Source organism: Rhinopithecus roxellana, chromosome 16, assembly GCF_007565055.1.
Source record: "Rhinopithecus roxellana isolate Shanxi Qingling chromosome 16, ASM756505v1, whole genome shotgun sequence".
Taxonomy (NCBI): domain Eukaryota; kingdom Metazoa; phylum Chordata; class Mammalia; order Primates; family Cercopithecidae; genus Rhinopithecus; species Rhinopithecus roxellana.
In genome coordinates, this window is record NC_044564.1 from 51,771,331 (window position 1) to 51,794,806 (window position 23,476).

General features: G+C 40.4%; 1 protein-coding gene and 1 pseudogene across 3 annotated transcripts in view; both read left to right on the top strand.

Moving 5' to 3' along the window:
• The window catches only part of KANK1 (KN motif and ankyrin repeat domains 1), a 156,930-nt gene that overhangs the window by 51,102 nt on the left and 82,352 nt on the right, over window positions 1–23,476 (top strand). The gene's annotated exons all lie outside the window — the stretch shown is intronic.
• LOC115893974 lies at window positions 18,934–19,277 on the top strand (annotated as a pseudogene).

The following is a 23,476-nucleotide window of genomic DNA, read 5'->3' on the forward strand; positions in this document are numbered from 1 at the left end:
TCCTGACCTCGGGTGATCTACCTGCCTCAGCCGCCCAAAGTGCTGGGATTACAGGCCTGAGCCACTGCACTCAGCCACCATTTTTAAATGTCTGTGTTGCAGTGAAATTTTAGAAGGGAGAGCTAAATTTTGATGTCAGTTTTTAAATAGATGCTGCCAAGAGCCATGTTGATAGCCCAAACCAATTTTCCATTTACACCAGTGATATACTTCAAGCCTGAAAAATGTAGTCCAGTGTGAGAAGAAGCCCTGTGATGGTGAGAAATGCAGTAAGAAACTGGGTTTTCCCATGGAACTGATAATTAATGCAATCAGATGTGAACAGTATGTTTAAGGATAGTCTGGACTTGAATGTGTATAATCTGTCTTTATCAGATAAACAAATAAAAGTGTTTGAGCTAATCGTTGTTTCCTGAGTTAGAAGAATCCTCCTTATCAGATATCTGCTTTGGTCACTGGAAGGAAAGCAGAACATCCATCTTGGTGATCCTCCTTGTTTCTTAGTACTCTGTATATCCTTTCCAAGAGACGTGTTTGTTTAATGAAATGGCTAAGATCATCACCACCACCATGAACAACATGCAAATGGAGCTGCTGCACAAAGTTTAGGGTGTTCTAGTAAGCATTGGGATTCCAGATAATTTTAAGGCATGTTACCGTGTACTGAAGAAACGTGGAACAGAGGCATCGTCAAATCCTAAATGCAGGGAAGCTTAGCCCATGTCCTTTGTTGATGGGGGAGTGATTCAATAAGAAAGAACCCAGTGATTTTTTTTCCTCTACCTATTTTTATCTTACACTCTTGCCATTTCTTCTAATACCTTTTTGTCCTATCTTAACCTTCACCTATCAACTTACCCTAATCTTAATGACAAGGAAATTCACACATTTTAGTTTTTTTAAGAACTACTTTATTGAGATATAATTCACAAACTGTACAGTCCACCCTTTAAAATATATGATGCAATGGTTTTTAGTAAATTCACATAATCATGTGACCACTGCCACAAACAACATTCAAACATTTTCATCACCCCAAAAAGAGAACTCATGCCCATTGGCAATCAAAAGCCCATTTCCCCCCTAACCACACACAGCCCCCAGCACTAGGCAATCATTATTCTACTTTCTATGTCCATGGGTATATTAAATACTGTGTTTTAATTGGGGGATAGGATGCCAGTAGTCAGAAAGGTTGAGCTCACATGAACTGTTGGCTTGGATTTCTGTGCGGATTAAACCAGCTTACTTCTGACACAGCAGGTGCTGGACTTTTTAACCTCTTTCCTCATTGTGCTCTCTGGCTTGTTACCTCTGTATCATAAAAGCATGAAAGGTCCTAGAATAAATGGGTCTGCAGAAAACTGCATGCTTAAGTTACCCCATTTGTGTTTTACAAAGATAGTGGAAGGGAATAACCTTTATCTTTGAGGGTCACATACAAAAAGCGATTTTCTCATCCTGCCTAACCTTAAAAAAATCGACATTATTTTTACAGCAGCTTCTCTAAATTGACTTACACTTGAACAAACTAAAAACTGCAAGAAGAGTAGAGCTTAGCTGGCAGACCTGATTTTGAACAAGTATTTGATTTTGCTAATCTTGGTAGTGCATAAGGTCACTTGTGTAAATTTCCTGTAGAAAAATTCTTGGTTCTTGGACACAGAACAGTGGGATGGTTTACATTTCTATGAATTACCAGCTGATAAAATTCTCCTCCTTTGAGTGGGAGAAGAATTAAAGCCAGATAAGAACTTTTGTGGCAGGTAACTCTTACTTGAAATTTATTTGAATTTCTAGAGACAAATTGATTTCTCTCTTTCACAATAAATAGGGGCCTGTCACCTTTTTTTTTTTTTTTTCTCTCTATCTGGTGAGCTGCTTCTATAGATGGAAGAAAGTTAGTGCTTCCTTTTGATATTTTGAGAGTTTTATTTTTAGGCCTCTCCTTGGCTTTCTTTTCTCCTTGTAAAGCCAGTGTCAAAGTAATGGCAATGGTAAGTATGCTTAGCGTTCTAAATTTTTTTAATGCATGTTTATTACTAAGTAATTTGTCTCCTTTTCTTCTACTTTATAGCTCCGTATTAAATACGGTGGGACCTTTTAATAAAAAAGAGGAAAGCCTATTCGGAAACATATAAAAATAGCACAGGACAGGTCATTTTTAAGGTTCTGGTCAGATCACAGTTTGGAAAGATCTTATCCTTTAAAACAAAAGTTTTGAACCAAGGATCTGTTGAAGGTAGGGAGTGACCCTCATTCATCTCCATCTTCCTTTGAAATTTCATACAGACTTTTTGGTGTGTGTCTTTATTTTCTGGTGAGAAGATCCCTAACTTTAATAAGCATCAAAGTCACTGCCTTTAAATATCTTTTTGATTACTTTTACTGTAGTTATTGTTTTAAGATTTGCTTTTTGCCATTTAAAAACATCTTTCAAATACTAGTTAACTCTTAAGTGCTTTTTTTGGCAGATATAAGATCCTTTTTGCAGTACCTTTTTTTTGTTTGTTTAATACCCAAAATTTTGGTCCAAGCTCTAGGGGCCTTCTCCCATAAGAATTCAGTTTAAAAGCAAAAGATTTTTAACATAAATAAACTAGAATTTGCTGGGTTTTTTTAAATTATTTATTTAATATTTATTTTTTGAGACAGAGTCTCGCTCTATTGCCCAGGCTGGAGTGCAGTGGGATGATCTTGGCTCACTGCAGCCTCCGCCTCTGCCTCCTGGGTTCAAGCAATTCTTCTGCCTCAGCCTCTTGAGTAGCTGGGATTACAGGTGCCTGCTACTGTGCCCAGCTAATTTTTGTATTTTTGGTAGAGACGGGGTTTCACCATGTTGCCCAGACTGGTCTCGAACTTCTGACTTCAGTTGGTCCACCCACCTTGGCCTCCCAAAGTGCTGGGATTACAGGCGTGAGCTGCCACGCCTGGCCTTGATTTGTTTTTGCATGTGAGAAAATGTGTGTTCTAGTGCAGTATCATGTGTCATAAGGAGCATGATTTGTTCTTATCAATGCAATGATTACATTGGTTCTTCTACATGCAGTAGAATGCTGCTAGTAATGTGGTAATGCTAGTCGCCAGTCTTTTTAATCTCCATAACAGAGGAAGCAAAAGTAGAGCAGATCCTGGCCTTGTAGGTGTAGAGACTGAGCTATAGTGTCTTCTGGGAAGGCACTTAAACAAAACACAGGTTTATAAATTGCTATGGTCACTAAGGTTTCAATCAAGATGGTAAGTACCTATGATTTGTGTGTATGTGCTACCCTTTTGAGAAGCATTGATTAGTCCGTTCTCTCACTGCTATAAAGAAATACTGGAGACTGGGCAATTTATACAGAAAAGGGGTTTAATTAACTCAAGGTTCCGCAGGCCATGCGGGAAGCATGGTGGCTTCTGGGAAGGCCTCAGGAAACTTAGAATCATGGCAGAAGGCAAAGGGAAAGCAGGCACGTCTTACGTGGCCAGAGCAGGAGGAAGAGAGGAGAGAGATGCTACACACTTAAATAACCAGATTTCACAGTAACTCACTGACTCACTATCACAAGAACAGCACCCAGGGGCTGGTGCTGGCCCATTCATGAGAGCTCTGCCCCCATGATCCAGTCACCTCCCACTAGGCCCCACCTCTAACACTGGGGATTACAGTTCAGCGTGAGACTTGGTGGGGAACACAGACCTAAACCATATCAAGCATTAGTATTACTATTAATCTGTGTGAAAAGGGACTGAATTCTGCTGTGACATTTTTTGTTTAAGAATTAGGCCCTAGTGGGCACGGTGCCTCATGCCTGTAATCCTAGCACTTTGAGAGGCTGAGGCGAGCGGAGTGCCTGAGCTCAGGAGTTCAGACCAGCCTGGGCAACACAGTGAAACCCAGGCTCCACTAAAATACAAAAGAAATTATCCAGGCATGGTGGTGTGCACCTGTAGTCTCAGCTACTCGGGAGGCTCAGACAGGAGAATTGCTTGAACCCAGGAGGCGGAGGTTGCAGTGAGTGGAGATCACGCCACTGTACTCCAACCTCAGTGACGGGACGAGACTCCATCTCTACAAAAAAAAAGAAAAAGAATTAGGCTTAGGGAGCGCGTGGTGGCTCACGTCTGTAATCTCAGCACTTTGGGAAGCTGAGGTGGGCAGATTGCTTAAGGTTAGGAGTTTGAGACCAGCCTGGCCAACATGGCAAAATTCCATCTATACAAAACTATAAAAATTAGCCGGTCATCGTGGTGGGCATCTGTAATCCCAGCTACTGAGAAGGCTGAGGCAGGAGAATCGCTTGAACCCGGGAGGTGGAGGTTGCAGTGAGCTGAGATCATACCATTGCACTCCAGGCTGGGCGACACAATGAGACTCTGTCTTTAAAAAAAAAAAAAAAGAATTAGGCCTTAAAATAATGAGCAGTGAAATAAAAGAAGTCATATATTTAAGAAATGAAATCCCTAATGTTTAAAAAGTATTTAATGTATAAATTTGTCAATTTTTATATATTAGGGATTTCATTTTTTAAAATATGACTTCAAGCCAGGCGTGGTGGCTTATGCCTGTAATCCCAGCACTTTCGGAGGCCAAGATGGGCGGATCACCTGAGATCAGGAGTTCAAGACCAGCCTGGCCAACATGGTGAAACCCCATTTCTACTGAAAATACAGAAATTAGCTGGGCCTGATGGTGGCATGCACCTATAATCCTAGCTACTTGGGAGGCTGAGGCAGGAGAATTGCTTGAACCCCAGAGGTGGAGGTTGCAGTGAGCTGAGATCATGCCACTACACTTCAGCTTGGACGACAGAACAAGACTCCATCTAAAAAAAAAAAAAAATGGTCTATACAACAAAAACAAAGCATTAGGAAATGATCTCATTATTTAGGCACAAAATTAAAAGATTTATTTCAACAAACATTTATTGAATGCTTACCCATTTGACTGGATGATGTGTAGGAATAACAAGAGGTCTGAGGCATCGTAGTGGACCCATGGAGCTGATAATTTCAAGGCAGAGTAGACACTTTGTAAGTTTCTCTAAGTTTGTTTAGGATACCTATTTTGACAACCATACAGATCTTCAGAAAATAGGGATTATCACCAGGCACCACAAGGAAATAGGTGGAAAAATATTTAAAAATAAATTGTAAGCCAAGCATGGTTGTTAATGCCTGTAATCTCAGCATGTGATTTGGGAGGCCAAGGTAGGAGGATCACTTGAGGCCAGGAGTCCAAGACAAGTCTGGGCAACATGGTAAGACCCGTATCTACTTAAAAATTTTTTTTAATAAAATAAAATTTAAAATAAGTAAGTCAATTGTAGTAAAAATGTAGGTTATGTTTCTCTGTCTGAAAATAAGCTATTCTGAAAAGCTAAGCTTTCCCAGTGGTACGTGAGTTCTCTCTCTAATTATATCTTTTATATTCCTCTCTCATTTAAATAATTTTCTTTTGAAAACTTTCAGAAGTTATATGCTTTCAGTCTGTATAATAATATATTGAACATGATTTAATCATCTCTTAGTTAGGTTCATTATTTTCAATCATATTATTGTACTGTGCTGTGATGACTGTCCCTCGGAACTGGACAGTTTATAGAGCAATTTGCCTGATCATTTTTGTTTTTTAAGTATCTTTTTTTTTTAAAGACAGTCTCTCTCTGTCACCCAGGCTGGAGTGCAGTTGTACGATCTCGGCTCACTGCAATCTCCGCCTCCCAGGTTCAAGCAATTCGTGCATCTCAGCCTCCCAAGCAGCTGGGATGGGACTACAGGTGCATGCCACCATGCCTGGCTAATTTTTTTATATTTTTAGTAGAGACAGGGTTTCACCATGTTGACCAGGCTGCTCTCAAACTCCTGCCCTCAAGTGATCCGCCCACCTCAGCCTCCCAAAGTATTGGGATTACAGGCATGAGCCACCATGCCCACCTTTAAACATCATTGTAAAAATCACTTCCCTTGCTATAGGAATTTGCTTTGAATTACTAGGCCTTCCAGAAGCAATCGCCATGACTTTGTCATCTGGCCTGAGCTATAGCGTGGGGAGTGGGGAGGGAGACATCCAAAGTTAATTAGAACCAAGTATAAATTTGTCATGGGTTTAAGCCTTCTGTATAAGATAAATTCATCCATAGTATTTTTGGTAGTTTATTTACTTATTTGATTATTTCTGTTCTCATTAATTTTCTAATTATTGTGACTAGACAACTAAGTTCCAGGTAAGATATGTCATTATTACATAATAATTTATTAAAATTATTGGCATTATAAATGACTATACTGTGTTATACTTTTATTATATTTATGAAATATGAGAAATAATAAACTTTAAGAAGACTCTATCACTTCATATCTCTTTGGTCTCTTTCTCTGTCTTTAACATTGGTCAGGTTCCAAACTAGTGAAAACTACAGAAACAAGTGCAGTTTTTTAGTAGATATAGTCTTCCGTTTTATGAAAATATATTTAATCCCCACTCTTTTTTAAGTTTCACTTTGCCTTAAGGGGAGTGGTCTTGAGAAAACTCTTAGTATAGTTGTGAGTATCCATAGTGTCAAATGAGGAGAAGCATTGTAAGGATGTTAGGAGCAAAAGTTCTCACCACAATCTCATCAGATGTCCTGAGCTATTTTTTACTTGTTAACTCAGAACAACAAATACTAAAGAAAGTGCCAAACAACCTCAGTTCTTCTGGCTCACACTTATATATAGCAGAGATATGAAATAGCCCCAATCCCAGATCTTCAGTGGGTAATTTTGGGAGAGTGTTTTTCATAGAGATGTTGTTGAAGTCCATGGAAATCAGGTAGAACACTAAAGGACCCAGTTGATCCAGTACATTGCAACCCTCTGCTCTCATGTGCACCTCACACACAGCCAGTCTACAGGTTAGAGACCACCATTTCTGGGTGTTCTTTTCCTTTTTTTTTTTTTTTTTTTGAGACGGAGTCTCGCTCTGTCGCCAGGCTGGAGTGGTGCAGTGGTGCAATCTTGGCTCACTGCAACCTCCACCTCCCAAGTTCAAGCAATTCTCCTGCCTCAGCCTCCTGAGTAGCTGGGACCACATGCACGCACCACCATGCCTGGCTAATTTTTGTATTTTTAATAGAGACGGGGTTTCATCATGTTGGCCAGGATGGTCTTGATCTCTTGACCTCATGATCTGCCCACCTTGGCCTCCCAAAGTGCTGGGATTACAGGCCTGAGCCACCATGCCTGTCTGGTTCTTTTCCTTTAACTTGTATTAACTGCATAGTAGTTAAGTTTCTCTTTCTTCTTTCTTTAATAGGATCATCTCAACATATTTAAAAAATATGCCATATATATATTTTTTATATATATATATATATAAAAGATTTGCCATCTCTGGGTCATTAAATGGCATCACAGACATAGAAATAGAAAAGTACCAATTCCTTTTTTATGAAATTTATCCATTCATGCAAAAGAAGTATTATAATTAATTAAAAATAATTTTGAACATTGGGTATCCTAGGCTCTGAGTGTGAGGCTCTCGGAAAATTTAAATGACATAATCATCACACTTGCAAAGCATAAAGCCCAGTGGGGAAGAGCAACATGATGGGAACAAAGGTGGAGTATAATAAATGCTATTGTGGAATCACAGGCCAAGGGGAGCTCACATCTTTGAACTTCAATTTCTTTATCTGTTGCGAGGAAGAGTATCTCATGAAGCTGTTTTGAAGCATGTCTAAGTTAATGCATGTGAAAACACTAAAATTATAAAGCTGTGGACATGTCAGTTGTCATGTGTGGTTTAAAATAGAAGCTGGGAGACTCTTTATTCTGAAACCATGTAGATAATCCAGGGATGAGACTCTAGTTAAAGTGAGGAAAACAATGTACCTGCATGTCAAATGCAGTTCCTGGGAAAATGGTTGAGATTGTATTATTGGGAGACTCTCATTCCAGAAATCATTTTGTTGGCATTTATACTAAGTGGTGATGACATTGAGAACAGCACAGCTTCATCTGACATCTCACATTATTGTCAGCCGTTCTTAGTACCCATGGTATGTTTTTACTGTATCTTGCGAATAAGATAATATATTAAGCCTCCTTGCATATAAGGATATATATAAGATACGTGTTGTATAGTTGGTTTCTAGAGTGTCTTCGTAGCAATCTTCCACTATTTCTCTTTATTCCTATTCCCCCTCCCCCTCTGTTTTTTTCCCATTAGTTCTTTACAGGTAGGGAGATTATATGTCCCAGTTTCCCTGTCATAGTTTATGTCTCTTGTCCCTACATCCCATCTACTTAACATTTTAACACCCTCAAAAGCACCCCAATTTGGACCTCACCTTACCTGGTCACCCTGGCTCAAAGCATAGAAGAAAATTAAATGAAGAGCCAGCAAATTAGCGAAATCGTACAGATCTGTGATAACTGACTTCAGTCACTGAGCTGAGCTGATTTACAGAGTGTGGATTTGGTCCAGTAATATCCTGGAATGCAACTTACAGAGTTAAGTAAGTAGTGCCTGATTATAGCTACACACTACAGCAGGTTTCCTAATGAGCTGTTAAAACGAAAGCATGTGTTTGTTCACTGTGGCACAGAACGGTAGCTTTGACACTTCAGTAGTTTTCACCATAGCATGGCTTGTTGGAGCTTGAAGACTGACATTCCTTCTTAAAGGCCCATCTAGGTTTTCATTTACTGTGAGCTATGTGTTAAGCTAGTATTGATCTTGTTTTTGACCATCATTCACCCATGGCAGCCAACCAGGGAGATGTAAAATGCTTTTGTCCCCCCTCCCCACCTGTGCACCTCCTTTGGTGTGACCCATGGGAAGACAGTTATGATGCAGCTTGGAGGGATGGCCCTACATTGCAGCTTCTCTGCCTCATTCCTGCTACCCTTTTAGAATGAGAAAAGAGGATTGAAAGGTCCAAAAGCCTAGGGAGAAAATTCTGCAGTCCTGTATTTTTCCAAGCAGAGGAGAAGGTGCCACTTTGTATGACTGCTTGCAATCCCCAATATAATAGAATAAAACTATCCCTACTGCCAGCATTATGAAATTTGTATAAAGGTGGAGGGATTACTTTACTGTTTTATTAATATGCAATCCCAATATTTTCATTGTAGGGCAGCTTGCAAAAAGTTCATTGCAAATTGTGCTGAGTTAAAATCAAATACATAAATCTACCTTTCTCTGTTGGCAGCTGTACTGGAGTTTGGGATTGGCCTCTGTGCTTATTAGAGCCAAAGAATGTGTATTATTTAATTCTTGCAAAGTGAAAGTAAAGGATCAGGAAATAAAAATCAGGGGAATGGAACATTTTTAGTGCGATCCCTGTTTTACTCTTCAGCAGGGAAAAGTGGCTTAAAGATCTCTGTTACAACAGGGCTTCTCACACTTTAATGTGAGACTCTTGTTATGTAGATTCTGACTCTGGGGTCTAGGATGGGGGCCTATGATTCTGCATTTCTAACTAGCTGTAGAGCATGCTGGTGCTGCTGGACCACAGGCCATGACTTGAGTAGCAGGTTGTCAGGAAGTGTGTGCTTCAGCAGGCTCCGACTCCAAGTATCACTGTTGTAAAATATGCAGATTAGAGTGGCACACACCAGACCCTCAGCTGTCAGGAGGAGCTGTGTTTTAGCTAGAGGTTAGGGTGAGAGGGACCACCCAGAATTTTAAAGCCTAAGTATTGTCTCCGGTCTCTTGACCAATCTTAAGGTATCCCTAACAGAGGCCCAGTGTTCCTGCTAATGAACTGAATAAAGAAATGTTATAGTCCATGGATTTGGACTTCCAGTAACGGCTTATTTTACATCTATTAAAGGCTACAAGGAAAGAAGTGGAGGGAAGGGCCGGAAGACTAAGAAAATAGGAAATGAGAAGAAATGCAGAAAGGAGAGTTCCATTTCCTCCTGCTTCTATCAAAGGAAAAAAAAATGTGCGTTCTCTTTCCACCTGTAAATAAAGCAACAGGGCTACCACTAATTAGTTTGTGTGACTATATTCTGGCTGTTTAACCTCTGCTATTTCACAAAAACGTCCTCATCTGTGAAAGGAAGAATTTGAACTCGGGACAGTTTTCAGAGCCCCTTCAATTGTTAAAGCATAGCAACGAAGAATTCTGTGGTCATACAACATTAAAAATCATACATATGTCCTTAGGAATGGGGTTTTATTTCTGTAAGAGCACCTCCAAAACAAGTGTATGTGTTAATATATGTGCATTTTATATTTTTCTTTATATTCTTTGTTCTCTTCCTTTTAAGAAAATCTATTTTGTTTCATTGCTTCAAAATTCTTGAAAAATTTTCTATCTTTTTATATAATCCAGAGTTGGCTGTGTTAATTTCTGCTTCCATCATACTAATTTAGGAAACCTGGCCTAATAGTGGCGGAAATAGCTAGAACTTTCTTCTGTGACTTACTGGCATTTTCCCTAAGCATCTGCATGTGTTGGGTGTATGTGTAAGTACCATGCATTAGATATGTCCTCTGTTGAAAGGATAAAGGAATGCTTATTCCACAAGTTACCTTGGGTCCAACTCTGTTCTGTACTCAGTCTGTTCTCTCAACACAATGACCTCTTCAGTCTTAGGACAGAAGTCTGGAGTTTATTCACATCTCTATTTTGACTAATTGTTTTACACATCAAGCTCCATATAATGTAGTGGATAATGAAATACTCTAAGTAAGTTAGGGATTTTCAATTCTTAGACTTGTGGATGAGAGAATTTCGAAAATTATCTACAAATTTACCCTCATAGATAATGTCCGTATGATATACAGAGGTTGAGTTTTATAATATATAAATTGCTCTGAGCCAGAAATGAAAAAGAAACATAGAATCCCATGTTAAAAAACTAAAGTTGCTATATTAAAATTAATAGTATGCAGGAATTTTTGATACATTGTTTTGAGGATGTGTTTACTGTGTTCAAAGCAATAAATTTATGAATGGAATCTAGTTTCATTAGCCCTCCTATAATATTTTAGTGAGAATATAAATGAATACCTGCTTTTTGAAGGACAACCTGACATTATCCATTAGAATGTGTAGGCTCAATTTTCTTCATCTCACAGATTCACTTCTTGTAACTTATCCATTTATAATTAATTATTGCACATATTCGTTTGGAATTATTGGATGGGTACAGAAAGCTGCATGTAAAAGTATGTTCATCAAAGTGTTCGCAGCATGGGCCAGGTGCGATGGCTTACACCTATAATCCCAGCACTGTGGGAGGCTAAGGCGGGTTGGATCATCTGAGGTCAGGAATTTGAGACCAGCCTGGCCAACATGATGAAACCCCGTCTCTACTAAAAATACGAAAAAATTAGCCAGGCATAGTGGTGCGCACCTGTAATCCCAGCTACTCAGGAGGCTGAGGCAGGAGAATCACTTGAATCTGGGAGGCAGAGTTTGCAGTGAGCCAAGATCATGCCATTCATTGCACTCTAGCCTGGGTGACAAGAACGAAACTCTGTCTCAAAGATAAAGTGTTTGCAGTGTGAAGAAAGAATCTAAATATTCAACAATAAAGGAAGGCCAAATGACACAAATATGAAAGGGGAGTACTATGCAGCCATTAAAAAGAGATGTGGTTATTATCTTAGGAAGATTAATATGAAGTTAAAAGTTATAAAGGAACATTTGGGGAAAATGTATAGGTACATACATACTTATATAAGCACAAGGAAGAACTGGGAAGCCATATACCAAAATGTTGATGGTAGTAGAATTACAGCTGATTTTTTTACTTTCTTTCTCATTCATTTCTTTATTGTTGAATATTTAGTACTAGTACATGGAGAGGGAATAGAAAACTTAATTTGGAAGGAATGGGACAAAAGTAGCCACCCTTAGAGCTGAGTTAGAGGAGAACACAGAGCCCAGGTGTTGCAGCATCTCTTCTGGCATCAGTAATGGGAATTCTCTGACTAGTCCTCACTGTGCCAGAGAAGCTTCCTGCACACAGCTGGGTCCTGTGAGGCAAGACCTGTGTCCTGCTGACTCATACACAGCATCCCATATGGCCTTAACTTTATTTAGCAGCATCAGCTCAAGGGAGCCTTATGTTCCCTGTGGGCCCAGGATTTAGAAGAGCGTAATCATAGAATGTCTGTCAGGCCTGGAAGTGTCGTTAGGGCTGTCCCAGTCTGGACATGAAGAATCCAAGGCCCAGAGCATTTAAGTAATATTCCCAGAGTCCCAAAGGTGGTTTGAGGCCAAGTGAAAATGAAAATGCAGTTCCCAGGCTCTTGGTCTCTCTAGTGCTACTACTTTGCTTGTCTCCAAGCTCTGCTTTGGTGGATGAGTCTCCAGTTCTCACAAGCAGTTTTTAAGGCCAGAGCAAAAGGTTTCCAGGTAAGAGAATTTTTTTTTCATGTAAGAGAAGATTAAATTAATAGGACTTTTGTTCAGATCTGCATTCATTGAGATACGTGGAAATTCAAGGGTTGTTGACTTTCCTTGGGTCTGGCCTCTTTTGGATATTTAATAAAGGCTGCAAAACCTCTCCCTTGAATGATGCATGTTTGCTGAAAACCACAAAACTTTGCATTTGATTTCGGAGGTTTCAAGAGCTCTGTAAAGCCTGTCCCTGGGTTATAAATGTCCTTTGTCTTGTGCTCCCCTGTTTTCAAGTAGTTCTCTTGCATTTGGAGGTAATGGAACTGATCTGGTTTGGTTTTCATACCTTTGTTGCTGATATGTTTTCTTCAAACAAAAAAAAGAGAAGGAAAGGAAAGCAACTAGGATGATGAACAAGCCTCATCACATTGGATACTTAGTGTTTTCTTTGTGTTTACAGTTGCTGTTAGATTGTCATTCCAATAAAAGTAAAATTGTGTAATACTTTTTAAAACTCCCATCACACTAGCACAACTGCTTTCATTTTTTTGCAGTGTGTTCCACTGTGTTGCTGTCCGCATGGATACTTCATGGTTACAGGCAAAGACTGTTCATTATGCGCTTTCATGCTTCCACATGAAAGACACAAGCTGAGGCTGAAATTGAGTGGCTTCTTACCAAAAATTAGGTATTTGGATAAGAGCAGATAGTTTTTACTTAAAAGATATAAGTTTTGAAAATGGCCACATGCAGTGGTTAACACACTGATGACTGGACTTACCTGAAGAGTTTCTAATTCAGTAGCCCAGTGTGGGGCCCAAGAATATGCATTTCTAGTAAGTCCCCAGGTGATGCTGACACCACTGGTCCATGGCCACACTTTGAGAAACAGTGGCCCAGAGAATGAGAGTCTTAGAAGGCAGTGTGTTTTCCAAATTTTGCTGAAGACAAGAATCACTTGAGAATGTTTGTTAGAAATGTAAATTTTAACCCTATGTCAGACTCACTGAATCAAAATCTCTGGGAGAATCTTGGCATACTATGTTATCAGATTTGGAGGAACTACTATTCTGTTGCTATCAGGTAAGCCCCATAGAGCGTCACTTGTTTGCAAACCACTCAAAGGACAATAGAATTTTTTTTCAAACAGTCAACCAGAAGGGACAATATATTTACCACTCTAATAGTTTTATCTTCTGTTGTCTGCTTTGACCCTATGACCACATCAGCCCCTAGCAGCATCCACATTTTTAAGTGAATTTTAAGTCATCCTTCTAAGACATAAATATTTTTGTTTCAGGTACCAAATATATTGTATGAAAGAGATACCAGAATACCTGCTTTCTGAGAATTTCCTCAAGTTTTACTGAGTTCCTTTTTAATAAGCATAGTCAGGATATGCATTTGTGTGTGTGTGTGTGAGAGAGAGAGAGAGAGAAAGATAAAGGGAGGAAGGAAAAAGAAATGTGGTTTTCTGACAAGTTCAAGTTCCCTAGTGATGGTGATGCTGCTGATCTCGAAACACGTTTTGAGAACCACTGGAATAGACCAATAACTCTCAAATGTAGCAGTTGGAATCTCCTGGAGGAGCTTTGAAATACACTTCTGCTCAGGTCCCACCCCCAGAGAATAGTTTAATTGGTCTTCGGTAAGGCCTAGACAGTAATTCTGATAATCATCCAGCTGGGCGCGGTGGCTCACGCCTGTAACCCCAGCACTCCGGGAGGCCAAAGCAAGTGGATCACCTGCGGTCAGGGGTTCAGGACCAGCCTGGCCAACATGGTGAAACCCCGTCTCTACTAAATATACAAGAAATTAGCCAGGCATGATGGCACACGCTTGTAATCCCAGCTACTCAGGAGGCTGAGGCAGGAGAATCGCTTGAACCTGGGAGGCAGAGGTTGCAGTGAGTGGAGATCACTCCATGGCACTCCAGCCTGGGAAACAAGAGCAAAACTCTGTCTCAAAAAAAAAAAAAAAAAAAAAAAAAAAAAAAAAAAAATCCAAAATTGTGAACCATCACTGTAGGTCGCTCCAGATAAAAAGGTAATGGGTTAGGAGACTTAAGACTTGATGAGGAAAAATAAAGGTCAAACCAGTGCTCCTCTCACTTCAATGTGCATACACATCACCTGGGGGTCTTGCTGGAATGCAGATTGAGTCCATAGGTCTAGGGTAGGGCCCAAGATACTGCTTTTTTTTAATCAAGTCCGGCAGATGCTGCTGCGATTGCCTGGGGGTCTGCACTTTGAGTAGTGAGGTGGTTACAAAGTGTTGACCTGTGTAAGTGCTTATCAACACACAGTTTTTATATATTTTTAAGTAGTATAGAACAAATAAAAGCAATGTCATTGAGGTTTCAGATACCTTAACTTAGAAACAATAAATATCTTGCCATTAATGACTATTTCCCTTCCTTTGATAGCTAAAACATTTTGTTTTTGCTTCTCCCTACCTGCTTACTCAGAGTTTCAATCAAATGTTTGTAAATTAATTTTGCTTTAGTATGACACATGTATTAACAGGCCTTTTCCCTTTATAACTGAGTCCCAGGATTCACTGAGTTTGAGAATCTTGCCTTCTGGCTTCCTCCTTGCCTCAGACCCTGCCCTTTAGGTGTTATTGCCCTAGGAGGCTGAAAGTTTAGTAATGCCCCAGGGCCTCGTTGCAGGAGCTAGTCACTTTTGGTACTTTGTTCCTGTCAGACTGCAGGCTCTGGGAGCCAGTCTTCTTGTGACATGAGTTCATCCTGTGTCTCTGGCTTGAGCCCAATCTTTCAGGCCTGGGTTAGGGGTGAAGCCTTTTCTCTGGCAGGTCCCACAGTCTGGCGCCTTTCCTAGTGTGGTGGAGTTGAGACCTTGCTGTCAGAGCCTTTTCAGAAGGAGAGAGGGAGCGACAAGACCTTCGTGTGAGGAAGAAGGAGTTTAAGCCCCTTCTATGGAATCTGTTTCCTCTGGCATGTTGCATTTTCTCAGCTGAACATGGCGGAAGTGGTTGATACTTGAATTAGAGGCTATGAAAGCTTTCTTGGGAAATGGATGAGGCTGAGCCAGTGGTCTTCTCCTTCTGCCTCTACCTCATGCTGACCAGGGGACAAGGCTCGGTCTCCTGGGTGTGGCCTGTCATTGGTCAGTCTCTGACCGTACTCCTGTTTTCCAAGGCATTCCTCAACAGAATGGGATCAGGCTTTTTCAGTCATTTCTGATTTTTAAATAGGCATCTCCATGGGAGATGCCCCTACTCCCTCCCTGTGCCTGAATATTTGCCTGTCTAGCATGAGTAGGCGAACGTCAGCAGAACTCTTAAAGAATCATGAAAGGGATGTGCTTGTCCTAGCAGGAGAGTCTGTGACAATACAAAAGAAGATAATGTTCTGAGTCTCCTCTATTAAAAAGGGAAAAGCTTAAGCGAGGTTTATTTCCACTAAAGGAAAGCAACGTAAGGCAGCTTGACCTTGAGTGTGATTGGAGCACTGTAAATGCTACTTCTACTTTTTTCCTTTTTTTTTTATTTTGATAAAAACACATAGCACAGATTTGCCCTCTTAATTTTTAAGTGTACATTTCATTATTGTTAACTGTATGCACATTGCCATATGACAGATCTCTAGAACTTTTCCATTTCACATGACTAAAATGCTATACTCATCAAACGACTATTTTCCCCCTCCCCCTCGCACCAGCCCCTGGCACCAACCTTTCTACTTTCCGTTTCTGAGTTTAATTACATGTATATGTCATAGAAATTTGGCTTTTTGTGATTGGCTTATTTCACTTAGCATAGTGTCCTTAAGTTTCCATTCTATTCATGTTGTAGCATGTGATAGAATTTTCTTTTTTGTAGACTAATAGTCCATTGTGTACCACATTTTCCTTAGGCACTCATCTGTTAATGGACATTTAGGTTGCTTCTGCACCTTGGTCATTGTGAATAATTCTGTAGTGAACATGGGGTACAAATATCTCTTCGAGTTCCTGTTTTTAGTTCTTTTGGACATATACCCGGAAGTAGGGTTGTTGGATCATATGGTAGTTCTTATTTTTTTGAGGAACCTCTATACTGTTTTCTATAGTAGCTGCACCATTTTACAGTTTCACCAACAACCCTCACCAATGTAGGGTTCCAGTTTCTCCACATGCTACCAAATGCTTTGTTTTTTTGTTGTTTTTGTCTTTTTTTTTTTTTAATAATGGCCATTCTAATGAGTGTAAGGTGATATTGTGGTTTTGATTTGGTTCTACCTTTTTAAACTCCAAATTCAATCTCTGGTTACAGCTTATCCATTTTCAGCTGAGGTGCATATGCTGTGTTGGTAACATAAATTGAACATTGTAAGAGCTTTTATCAGGCAGCAAATTGTAAAGCCCCCTCCAGGTCAGACACTTGACCTCTTTAAAGCTTAAGTTAGGAACTTGTATGTTCTGAAGAAAACACAAGAAAATCTGGGAAATTTCCATTTAGCATGAACCTTTCTGTTTTCTTGGTGGTGGTGGTGTGGGGGTGATACAGTGTCTCCCTAGGTTGCCCAGGCTGGAATGCAGTGCATCTTCACAGATGCAATCATAGCTCACTACAGCCTCGAACTCCTGTCTCAGCCTCACAAGTAGCTGGGACTACAGGCATGTACCACCATACCCAGCTCCTTTCTGCTTTAAACAGTGGAAAAAATACATGTATTTTTAAAATTGAAGGGCTGGTTATATCTTCAAGGTGAAATCCTCTATGTGAAATCTGAATAAACTATTCCTGGAATATCCAGTGTCCTTTCCCCATGATGATAAACTAAGGAAGCCCAGAGCTGCCTCTCTTTAAAGATAGTAAGAAGCCGATGCATAAACATAACACTTAAAAATAAGATCATGTATTTTATTTTACTCATCAGCTTAAACCCATCAATGACTTTTAACTTAGAAGAAAACCTAATCTTCCTACTATGACCAATAGGACTAAGCAAATCTCATAAGCTAGCCTCTGCTTACCTGTCACTTCAGCCCAGCCTGCTCTTTCCCTCTCTTAAAAACTCAGTAGCTCAAATACGTGGAGCTTTTTCTGGCCCGGAGCCTCCAGACCTTTTAAAGAAAAAAAAAAAAAAAAGATTATAATGTTGGTGAAGACCACATTGTGAATTTTTATTTCTATGGCTTTTACTTTTGGTATTGTGTCTAGACCTCTCCAAGCCCTAGGCCTTAAAGATCTTCTAGGTTTTCTTAAGTTTTATAGTTTTTTGTTTTAATTTTAGATTTAAGATCCATTTGGAATTAACTTTTATATAAGACAGAAGGTCAAGAAGATTCATTATTTTGACTATAGATATCAGATTCCTGTAGCACTGTTTGTTGAAAAGACTTCCCTTCCTTTTCTGAAAGAGTTTTTCTTTTCTGAAATGCCTTTGTCAAAAATCACATGGGCACATTTGTGTGGGTCTATTTCTGGGCCGTATGCTGTTCCTGGTACCATTATTTTTACCTTCCACCTTCCCCCTAGTTAACTCCTACTTATTCTTTAGGTCTTAGTTTCAATGTTGTTTCCCTGGAAAGACCCTTAAGGACCACCCATTCCTATGCATCTGCATACGCTCAACTTCAGTCTTACGGAAGGGTGCCTCTGTTATTCTCCCTCATCACCCGTTTTTCTCTCCTTCATAGCATTTACAATAATATGTTTATAACTTTTTTCGTTTGTGCACATAGAGTTCGTGCCTAAAGCCTCAAAAAGGCAAGAACTGAGTTTATTTTGTGCACCACTGTAGTGCCTAGTACTGTGCCTATTGCATGCTGAGTTCTCAGGTACTGTTTTTGAATAAATGAGTGAAACAAAGTTAGGCCTCCTGAGGGATGTTTTCTAAATCCCTAGGTGTCATTTTCTTAAAATCAGAGGATATTCTTGGCTCTTGGAGCCTTAGGGCATAATTTTTTCCCAGTTAACCCATCTTTGAAGATAGGGGTTTTGACAACTTTTGGCCTACCTCAGAGTCACCTAGAGGGTTTTCAAAATGCAGATTGCAGGGCCCCAAACCCAGAGTTCCTGCTTCTGTAGGTCTGGGATGGACCCAAAAATTTGGATTTCTAGCAAGTTCCCAGAAGATAATGCTGATGCTGCTGTTCTGGGAACCTACTTTGAGAACTGTATTAGTCTGTTCTTGTACTGCTACAAAGAACTACCTGAGACTGGGTAATTTATGAAGTAAAAAGGTTTAATTGACTCACAGTTCCACAGGCTCTAAAGGAGGCATGACTGGGAAGCCTCAGGAAACTTACAGTCATGGTAGATGGCGAAGGGGAAGGTGTCATGTCCTACGTGGTGGGAGCAGGAAAAAAAGAGGGAAGAAGATGATGCTATGCACTTTTAAACAACCAGTTCGTGGGGGAAGTCCGCCCCCATATCTAATCGCTTCCCACCAGGCCCCTCTTCCAGCATGGAGGATTAGAACTCACAAGATTTGGGTGGGGACACAAATCCAAACCATATCAAGCACTAGTGTTTTAAGGTCAAGAATCTGAGGAGCCCCGAGTCACTGAGTCGCCGCCACTGCCAAGGACTCAGCTCCCCCTTCTCCTGCCACTTCCCGCTTTTGCAGCCATTTCCACTGAGGACAAGGAATCGTATGTCCACAATCCAGAGCCTCCATTCTTTCCACCCCTTTGCTGATACAAGTAAGGGTGATGACCTGCTCCCTGCTGGCACTGAGGATTATATCCATATAAGAATTCATCCAACAGAGAAACAGCAGGAAGACCCTACTCTGTCCAAGGGATTGCTGATGATGATGATAAAAATAAACCAATGCAGACATTGAAAAAGAAATTTGCCTGCAATGGTACTGTAATTGAGCATCCAGAATATGGAGAAGTCGTTCAGCTACAGGGTGACCAGCGCAAGAACATATGGCAGTTCCTCAGAGAGACTGGAATGGCTAAGGACAACCAGCTAAATGATCGTGGGTTTTAAGTGCTATGGCTTGCTGAAGCTTGAGTGAGGATTTCCTTGCAATGAGTAGAATTTCCTTTCTGTCTCTTGTCACAAGTTTAAAAACCTCACAGCTTATATAACGTAACCATTTGTGGTCTGCTTTTAACTTGGCCTAGGGTAACTCCTTCATGCAGTAAACTGAAAAGAACCGTGCTGTTTAGTCTTGAAGTGCCTCATTTAAACAGAGGTCAAGCAGTAGGCGCCTGGCAGTGTCAAGCCTGAAACAAAGCAATACCATCATGTTTCAGCCACACTCAGCCCTAAGATCATAGACAACTATGTCTGGCCAGATGCTCCTCTGCTCTCCCTCTGCAGAGTTCCCTGCCCTAAGAGAATGTCACCACCCGAACAATCCTCGGTGAATCTGAGAGGAGAGGATGGGGTAAGGCAGCAACAGCAGCTCTACCACTGGAAGGGAGCCTTTGGTGGTCAAAGAAAGATCCCCTGGTGTCCCCAGCCTGACCAGGAGCAGAGTTTTAGAGAGGCCCCCTTCCCAGTAGTGAGATGATAGGACATCTGGCTTGCCACAAAGGTCTTTTTGACCAGACATATCCTAGCTAAGGGATGTCCAAACACCAGAATGTGAGGCCAACCTTCCATCAAAGTTAAACCTTTGACAAGGAAACAAATCTCAAACTGATGTAGCAGTCATGTAGCTAGCTGTAGAGCTTGCAACTTAATGGCAACAGCTGTCCAGTGCCATGGGAAGTAACAAACTGGTTTTGAGGTTTTGTTTTGTTTTTTTTTTCCCTCCAGTTTTAATGTTACGTGTAATGTATTTAAACCCCCCCCCCTTTATTTTAAATTTAAGTTCTAGGGTACATGTGCACAACATGCAAGTTTGTTACTTATGTATATATGTGCCATGTTGGTGTGCTACACCCATTAGCTCGTCGTTTACATTAGGTATTTCTCTTAATGCTATCCCTCCCCGCTTCCCCCACCCCACAACAGGCCCCGGTGTATGATGTTCCCCTTCTTGTGTCCAAGTGTTCTCATTGTTCAATTCTCACCTATGAGTGAGAACATGTGGTGTTTGGTTTTCTGTCCTTGTGATAGTTTGCTCAGAATGATGGTTTCCAGCTTCATCCATGTCCCTACAAAGGACATGAACTCATCCTTTTTAATGGCTACATAGTATTCCATGGTGTTTATGTGCCACATTTTCTTAATTCAGTCTGTCATTGATGGACATTTGGGTTGGTTCCAAGTCTTTGCTGTTGTGAATTGTGAATAGTGCTGCAATAAACATATGTGTGCATGTGTCTTTATAGTAGCATGATTTATAATCCTTTGGGTATATACCCAGTAATGGTATCACTGGGTCAAATGATATTTCTAGTTCTAGATCCTTGAGGAATTGCCACACTGTCTTCCACAATGGTTGAACTAGTTTACAGTCTCACCAACAGTGTAAAAGTGTTCCTGTTTCTCCACATCCTCTGTAGCACCTGTTGTTTCCTGACTTTTTAATGATCGCCATCCTAACTGGTGTGAGGTGGTATCTCATTGTGGTTTTGATTTGCATTTCTCTGATAACCAGTGATGATGAGCATTTTTTCATGTCTGTTGGCTGCATAAATGTCTTCTTTTGAGAAGTGTCTGTTCATATCCTTCGCCCACTTTTTGATGGGGTTGTTTGATTTTTTCTTGAAAATTTAAGTTCTTTGTTGAATCTGGATATTAGCCCTTTGTCAGATGGATAGAAGCCAAATCATGAGTGAACTCCCATTCACAATTGCTTCAAAGAAAATAATCTAGGAATCCAACTTACAAGGGATGTGAAGGACCTCTTCAAGGAAAACTACAAACCACTGCTCAACAAAATAAAAGAGGACACAAACAAATGGAAGAACACTCCATGCTCATGGATAGGAAGAATCAATACCGTGAAAATGGCCATACTGCCCAAGGTAATTTATAGATTCAGTGCCATCCCCTTCAAGCTACCAGTTACTTTCTTCACAGAATTGGAAAAAACTACTTTAAAGTTCATATGGAACCAAAAAGGAGCCCGCATTGCCAAGACAATCCTAAGCAAAAAGAACAAAGCTGGAGGCATCACACTGCCAGACTTCAAACTATACTACAGTCTACAGTAACCAAAACAGCATGGTACTGGTACCAAAACAGAGATAGAGACCAATGGAACAGAACAGAGGCCTCAGAAATAATACCACACATCTACAGCCATCTGATCTTTGACAAACCTGACAAAAACAAGAAATGGAGAAAGAATTCCCTATTTAGTAAGTGGTGCTGGGAAAACTGGCTAGCTATATGTAGAAAGTTGAAACTGCATCCCTTCCTTACACCTTATGCAAAAATTAATTTTTTTTTTTTTTTTTTTTTTTTTTTTTTTTTGAGACAGAGTCTTGCTCTGTCGCCTAGGCTGGAGTGCAGTGGCGTGATCTCAGCTCACGGCAATCTCCGCCTCCTGGGTTCAAGTGATTCTCCTGCCTCAGTCTCCTGAGTAGCTGGGATTACAGGCACCTACCACCACACCTGGCTAATTTTTGTATTTTTAGTAGAGATGGTGTTTTCGCCATGTTGGCCAGGCTGGTCTCAAACTCCTGACCTCAGGTGATCCACCCACCTTGGCCTCCCAAATTCCTAGGATTACAGGCGTGAGCCACCACGCTGGGCCTAAACCCTTATTTAAATAAAACTTGTTTTCAGAAAAAAATGAATCTGAGGATGTGTTACATGTCGCCCTTTTGCTTAGTGACAGTCCCAGGCACACTTGAGCTTGTTGTTAACAGTATTCATCAATTTAAGAGTTGATCAGAGAAGGTCAGATAAGAATCCAATCTCAGTGGAATTAAAGGAAAAATTTTTGCTAAAGCAGAAAATAAATGAGAATTGTACATTTAAAATAAGAAATGAACAGAAAGCCTTTCAAATCACGCTGAACTAACTCTTATATCTGTGGCCACTACATTGTTCCTTAATGCTTAAATAAGTAAAAGCACTGATACTTTAGTTGAAACTACCAGCAGTGGGAATGTTTGCTCAGTAAGAGCAAGACTCCACTAATACAATCATGTTTATAAAGTCAAGGTTTAGGTTTCTGCTAGGGTCTGTTTTCCCTAGATCGATTACAAACAGATGAATACTGTTTTATTGTACCTATACTGAGTCATAAAATTATTTTCCTCCCAACTCAGGAAGAAACATAAAGGTGGTTAACTGAAAAAGAAGAAAGTTTAATCATTCTGATTTTCATTCAGATGCTTTTCTTTAGACTATCTATTGCTGCTTTCTTTTGTAGCAGAACAGCTGATTTTCAGCCTAGGTTTTCATGATCTGAGAAACCTTCACTGATAAGTGTCAGTTTTCTTTAAATGTTCAGGAAGCTGTGTGAGTCTCAGAGACCCAGCTGGAGCAGAGCCAGCACGGGATTCTGAAAGCATTTGTAGCTCCGAGATGGTTTTAACCTGTTCGTTGGCAGTGCAGCCCTTGTGTACGCTCTTGGAAAGATACTGATGTGTACTTTCATGATGTAGAATGGATGAACAGTGACGGTTTCTAGAAAGGCTGAACACACTCATGCCCACTTTGGGGCACAAGGAGGCAGATGCTATCATGGGAACTCTTCAAATAAGGTGGTATGGTTTGGCTGTATCCCCACCCAAATCTCGTCTTGAATTGTAGTTCCCATAATCTCGTGTGTCGTGGGAGGGACTTGTTAGGAGGTAATTGAATCATGGGGGCAGTTTTCCTGATTCTATTCTTGTGATAGTGAGTTTACACGAGATCTAATGGTTTTATAAGGGGCTTTCCCCGCTTTTGCTTGGCACTTCTCCTTGCTGCTGCCATGTGAAGGATGCGTTTGCTTCCCCTTCTGCCATGATTGTAAGTTTCCTGAGGCCTCCCCAGCCATGCTGAACTGTGAGTCAGTTAAACCTCTTCCCTTTATAAATTACCCAGTCTCTGGTGTGTCTTTATTAGCATTGTGAGAATGGACTAATACCTAAGGCAAAAAAGATGAGTCAGAAATTAGCTTTTAGTACAGCTAATCTGTTAAGCACAGTATGAACCTAAATTTAATTTTCTTTGGGCTCAAAGCACAGTTCTCTAGTTAGATTACTTTTGGGGGAGAGGGTGGGTAGGTATCTAATTTGTTCATTGCTATATCTTCAGTGCCAAAAACAGTGCCTGGCACACAAAGGGCACTC